Source organism: Pygoscelis adeliae, unplaced genomic scaffold, assembly GCF_000699105.1.
Source record: "Pygoscelis adeliae isolate BGI_AS28 unplaced genomic scaffold, ASM69910v1 Scaffold131, whole genome shotgun sequence".
NCBI classification, from domain to species: domain Eukaryota; kingdom Metazoa; phylum Chordata; class Aves; order Sphenisciformes; family Spheniscidae; genus Pygoscelis; species Pygoscelis adeliae.
In genome coordinates, this window is record NW_008824058.1 from 770,337 (window position 1) to 776,992 (window position 6,656).

The window sequence follows — 6,656 nt, forward strand, 5'->3', positions numbered from 1 at the left end:
TAGAAAACAGTCTTGCATTGCTTTGTTCTCTTAAGTTGCAATAGTATCGTCCTCTGTTTTTCTTACCCTGTTAGCTATCTTTTCAGAGTCTGGATCAGGTATGGTATGTGTGCGTATGGTCCAGGATAGGCAGACATCCTCTTCACCCTTACAGCTCTTCAGAGGGGGCACCAAGGGGAGTTACACATACCTAGAAAGGGTCTTCAGGTCTCGCGCAGCGGTTGCTGTTTAGTGTCAGGTGTTTAGCTGTGCATCTGCTTGATCACCTCTACATCTGCTCATACTCCATCGCAAACCTGTCTGATCAAGGTACGCGACTAAGCATGGTCTGGTAACTTTCCCCCCCCCTATTCTCTCTCATGCAAGTTTGAAGATGCTGTGCTGGGCAACAGAGGTCTCATGAGGAACTTCCTTTGTGTCCCAGTATTCAGGAACATTTATAGGATTAAGAGGAAGAGTATTTTGCTGCTGACGTGGTGAACGGTCCTACTGCTTCCTATCTGCTTACCTCGTGTGGGCTTCTCAAAATTGCTTCCACCCCAGGCTCCTACCACCTTTGTTCTACATCGCCTCCATCTTGTTGTATCAAATGCTTTGCATACTGTTCTATACTCTTCACAGCATTATTTCGGGGAAAGTAGGGAGTACTCAATGTGCTGTAGGGTTTCTAAATAAACAGGAGTTGAGGGTGTGGATTGCAGTAAGGGAATGTGTTACTATACATGGTGGTGGCACGTGGGCCTCTCGTAGCGCTCAGCACTGAATTGTCTTGTTTTGTATTTCTTAAGAGAACCTTTAGACAAATTCTAAGTTTGTGAGAGTTTGTTTCCCAGTTAAATGCATTTTAATCCTCCAAAAGGCAAGCCACAAAAACCATAAGCTATCCCTGCTGCGTGGCAAAGATGCCTGTATGTACAGTAAAACAGGTAGGTGTGAAATGGTTCTTTACCATAACTGTGGGAGTGCCATTAGTCTGTGTAGCTGAAAGCAGAGTGGAGAGCACGCGCACAAGCAACTACTGCTTACAGCCAGGTATAATATAAACTTACTGTTTCAAAATGAGAAGCAAAATAGATTGCTGTTGAAAACTGCTACATAAGGATAAATGCATGAAAATAGCATAAAGTTGGACTCTTGCTCCATGAGTAGTACTGTATTCAAACAACTTTGTCGTCTTGTCTTTTCCATACTGTAAAATATCCTTGTATTGAGTTATAAACAGTTGCTGAAAATGCCCTGTGAATCTTAAGTCTGAATTTTTAGCACACTCCATTTATTCCAGTGTTTCCTGTAGAGTGTAAACATCGAATAAAAGTCTGAGGTACATAATCATAGAATCATAGAATCATTAAGGTTGGAAGAGACCTCTAAGATCATCAAGTCCATAACGTGCATGGTGGTGGCTCTTGCCTGCACACAAAGCTGTGAACCAGCCACTGCACATCCGTGTAAGTGCGTGTCGCTGACAGGTCCAGAGAGCTGCATTCTGCTGCAAAACACATCTTTGTTCCAGCTTAATAATTTGGTTTGCTTAGTCCTTATTAACTGGTAATACTGAAAAGCCTACGTGTTGTCGAGCACCAAAAATAGTATGTCCTTGGAAAGAAGTACCGCCATAGCAAAGCAGTTGTACTTCACTAAACAATTTAATTCACTGCTATGTTACAAATTATCAGTATGATGCTATCTTCTCATTTCTGTGGGTCACTGAAGCTCTGTTTTCCTAGCTTTTAGTAAAATGCTTTAATAATAAAAATGCTTTAATGAAACAACGTGGATGAGAACTATAAGCACTTAATGGCCTGACTCTGTGAGCTACCAGGGTGTCTGCCAATAATTCGCACAGGTAAAAGACTATATGTGGGGTGAGTGGGTGTAATTTAATTCTGCTTTTTTGGAGTAGGCTCTAGATCCTTACCAGTTACTTGCAAATGATTATTCTGGGCTTTAATCTGGCCAGGATATTTTGTCACTTTTGAAGAGCACTGCTGTAACGAGCTCGGTACAGTTGTCCTCCATGCATGCCGTGATGCAGCACAGCCGTCCCTCTCTCAGGACGGGAGTGAGCTGTCAGATGTGCCTGTCGATTCAGCTAGATTTGTGTTGGAGCATCTGCTGAAGTCTGTCTTGAGTTCTGGGTTACGGGATTGAGATATCAGAGCTTTCAGCAAAAATCCCTAGAAAAAGGGGTCCCGGACGTCATGCTGAAGCCTCTCAGAGCTGTAGTATGTTACCACATTTTTCTCCCTATCGGGTGCTGGGAGGGAGAGGCTCAGGGCTTTTTTCCACGCTTATTTTTGTAGGCTAGAAATTCAGCTTCTGCCTGGCTGTGAAGGTTCTGATAACCTGGTAATTAGTGGAACTGTGACGTGAAAGTGTTGAGCAGTGAGCAGACGATAGGGAAGAGATACTTAGCTAATAACTCCATCCCAGTTCAAAAATGCAATTTCCTCTCTACCTCAAGTACTGTTAGGCTCTGAATTATCCTGGATTGTGTCTAGCTATCATGCAGAGAACAAAGTCCTAATTGAAGCCCAAGTTGGATGCCTAAATTTAGGTGCTGTGAATACCCGTTGAGGGCAGGATACCCCCACCCCCCAGCAACTTTGGACATGTGTAGATGAATCCGGGCGTGTGCGAGTTGCTCTGATGGAGGTTGGCAGGTCTTGTTGCTTTAGCACACGTCCTGTCCTCTCCTGAGCGCTTTCAGTGATGCTGTAATCACGGTGTCCCCCAAGATGCGAGAATTCTTCCGTTGTCTTAGTGCTGAAGTGATGGATGTAACCCTGGCTGTGCTTCTGCCGGTGCCTCTGCCTGTGCCAGCCTTCATGCAGAGGCAGCTACATTTCACTGCTGGGGTAGCCTCAGGAATGCTTTTTTCCAGAATGAATGGTCTTTGCAAGTTAAGTTTCTTTTACAGAAGAGAACAGTTCAGTTGGAAGGGACCAACAGTGATCACCTACTCTAACTGCCGGTATGCAGTTGGCATTTTATCTTTATGTTTTTGGTTCATCTTAAGTTTGGTGGTGGCAAAAATAAATAAAGTACATTAAAAAGTCAATGTTTTCTTGATTCCACGTTTACCAGGAAGCTGACTCTAGGTAATCAGAGCAGCGTTTGCAGAACTCGCGTCCCCCTCACTTCTCCAGCAGTACGTGTTTTCAGTCTGACATGCAACGGGACAAAACCAGTGACAGTTAAGTAAAAGGGGACATTTTTGGTTGCCAAGTGTTGTTTTGAAATACTTGCTCTTCTTAATACAGTAATTCTAAACCATTCAAATTTTCATCTTCAAAGTCAAATTTTATTCTTCAGCAGTACTTACTTTTTGTGAAAAAGGCTATGTTTAACTAGAGGGGAACTGTGTAGCAATAGAAAAGACAGTCAGCGTGATTTCCTGGATGTAAAATACCTTGTCAAGCTGTTTTCAGGTATTGATTATATTCAGCTTTCAATGCTAGGGATTCTTTTTTATGCAAGCCATTTCAGACTTGGAGTCAGTAAATGCTATCAGCACCGTGTTATCACAGCTGCCTCTCCATGGAATTTGTACCCTCATCCCTATGCTGGATCCTCCGTCAGCGCTTTATAGACTGAGACCGGCAGATTCTTCCTCAGCTTTATGTATATGCTGTGTTTCACAAAATCCTTGCATGTGTAGTGTTCTGCCACACAGCTTACCTTTCATAAAGCATAACTTTTCAAGGATACCTCGCCTATTTGAAGCTAATGAGAAATTAGCACATGTCCTTTGACAGCTTATTCCAACAAAAATAATTTCACCAGGTTTTGTTGCCCTTTCCCTGCTCAGTTAATATTAATTCAAATGCCTGGCCTCAGTTTCTGTCTACTGTTTTTATTTGAAGCTAATGAGAAATTAGCACATGTCCTTTGACAGCTTATTCCAACAAAAATAATTTCACCGGGTTTTGTTGCCCTTTCCCTGCTCAGTTAATATTAATTCAAATGCCTGGCCTCAGTTTCTGTCTACTGTTTTTTTTGTCACGGTTGCTGAGCTTTTCTAGAACAGGGATTTTGAGTACCCAGTATCCTGCCTCCAAAATTAAGATACTTGCTGTACATGTTAATAAAATCACTTCCCATATGTATTTTTAAGACAAGAAAGTATGGGAACTATTTAATGTCTCTCATTCTAAGACATTTTCTTCAGTTCTGGAATGATTACTTTTCCTCTGTTCTCTACAGCTTTCTAGTTTTTGCCTAGTTTGGTATCAGTCCTTTTTGCAGTGTGTCTATATAGTGAGCTTTTAATTTACTATTACTCCTACTATTTTTTTTCCAGAGAGGGAACTTCTCCGTGTTTTTCATAGTAGTCCAAAAATCAAATATTTTTAAGACCTGTCATTGCTCAAGATTCTGGTTTCCTCTTCTGAAGAAATGTGTTACAAGAGAATAAATTCGACAGCGACACGCTATCCCTTCCATGAATGTGGCTGGCTGTAGGAGACAGATCTTTGCCCATGTGAATGGGCGCAGTGCTCTGGGAGGGAATACGTATTTCCTGCTGCATGTGAAGACTTGCAGAGTTTCAGTTGATATTTGCAAGTTAATTCTTCTCCCCTCCTGGCTTGGCCGCGCTCGTGGCTGTGTGCGGGAGGCAGGAGGGTGGTCTCGGCAGCTCCGACCACTGCTGCTCCTCCAGCAGATGCTCGAGGAAGGAGGGTGGGACATGATGCGAGTTCAGAAGGCGCTTTCTGAACTCCTTTCTGAGCAGCTCTCGGCAGCTTGTGGGTTAAGGGCTCTCAGTCAGAAGATGTGTTTGTGTCGTTATGCATAGTGGTTTCTATAAATCTCCAGTACATAAAGGTGGATTTTTTCAACCACTTTTTGAATACACTATCAATATCCTAAGTGGTGTCAACAATGTTGACACCTAACGCTGTTGGGGAAGGTGGCAAGGCAGCAAGAGAAAGAGGAGTGCTTCCTCTTGCTTATTGTGAATTTGCTGTCAATAACGTCTGTGGCTGCCCGAGAGCTTTTGAGTTAATGGGAAATGGTGAGTAGCTGATCCCATTTGTCTTCTCAATATGATCTATGATTTCTTTATAAAACTTTCATATCTCCCCTAAATTGCCTTTGACAAGAAATAGCCCAGTTTCTTAATCTATGTCCAGTCCCCCTTGCCGTCTGTCCCATAACTCTTTCTACTTCTCCTGTGCTCTTTTGAAGTGGGTGACAGGAACCAATCCCAAATGGCAGAATGGGGTGTTGGATCTCCTCCTGGTTTCTCCTCACTGTGCCGCCCTCCATGAGCTGAGCTGATGTTCTCCAGAGCTCCCCAGAAATGCACAGCCATCTCTGTTCCGAGTGGTGATAGCTAACATTGGGCTGGTGACTGCACATACACAGCTGAAGTTGTTTTTTCTCCTGTATGATTTTAGTCTCCTCTGGCTTTTGATCCCTCAGCATGGCAAGATTCCTTTGCAATGCTCTTAAGTCAGTTCTACTTTTTCTGTCCTCAGCAAACTTTACTGCTTTATTATCAATTGCCCTTTCCAGATCGCTGGAGCACTCAACACACATTTCTGTGCGACCCCGCGGATAACAGCCTCTCACTGTGAAAGCCGATGGTTTCCCCCTACCTTTTATCTCAGCTGCTACCAGACAAACGGGCTGACCTCTGGTTAAGACTGAAACAGCTCTGCCTCGTGGCAGCGAAGTTTCTTTGCCCGTGGTGCGTCGCCAGCGGTCGTGTGGACTCGGTCAGAGAATGCCTGCCGAGGGGCTGTGCCAGACCCGCACCGACCCTGCGGCACCTTTACCAGTGCCTGCTCCGGTCTTTATTCTCGCTCCATCATGAGCAACGGGCTGGACAACGGGAAACAGCCAGTCTGTAGTTTTTAGGGTGTCCTTTGAGCCCCTTTTTACAACAGTGAAGCTTTCGCCACCTGGCACCCTCCCGAGAGTGAGGCGGACAGGTCGGCTGGTAGGTCAGGTCCAGGTACGCGTCCTTCAGTGCTGTAGCACCACCTCCCACGCGGAGGTGGCCTGGAGGGCAGCTCTGTCCTCGCGCTGGGGTCTGTGCCCGAGGGAGGGGGCCCAGGCAATGTGGAGAGCCCACGCGAGCCCCAGATCTCTTAATTTGGGAATAAAATGAAAGTGTATCTAGAAGTGCACAATACAGAATGACTGTACAGATCAAGGATGGAAATATTCTGTATATTCAGCCTTCCTTCCCATCACGATAAAGACAATTAATTGCTGTAAGGCCACTTAGATATTTGCTTTCCAATTTAATTTTGAAATGCTCTACTGCCCTGTAGTCACAAGAAGGAACTGCTAACTGTTGTGGGTAGAGCTGGATTATGACTTAATGGGAGATTAATGCCTTGTTAATCTGTATAGTAAAAAGTCTGTGTTGCAATGTAGAACATTGTGTGGTTCATAAGAGATAGCAAGTCTGGGCTTTTTTTTCCATAGTTTTTAGTATGTTCTTTTAGTCCCACACTGTCAGACAGCTTATGCCCGTTATATGATCAATTCTTTCCATTTAACTTCTGAGGTTGCACTATGTCTATGTACTTGTTTTAATTGTTAGCTGCTTTTGTTAAGCTGGTGTCTGAACTCACATTCTTCCATCTGTTGTTCACACAAAGTATCATTCTTGTTCCTTAGTTATCCAGTGATTCATGTAT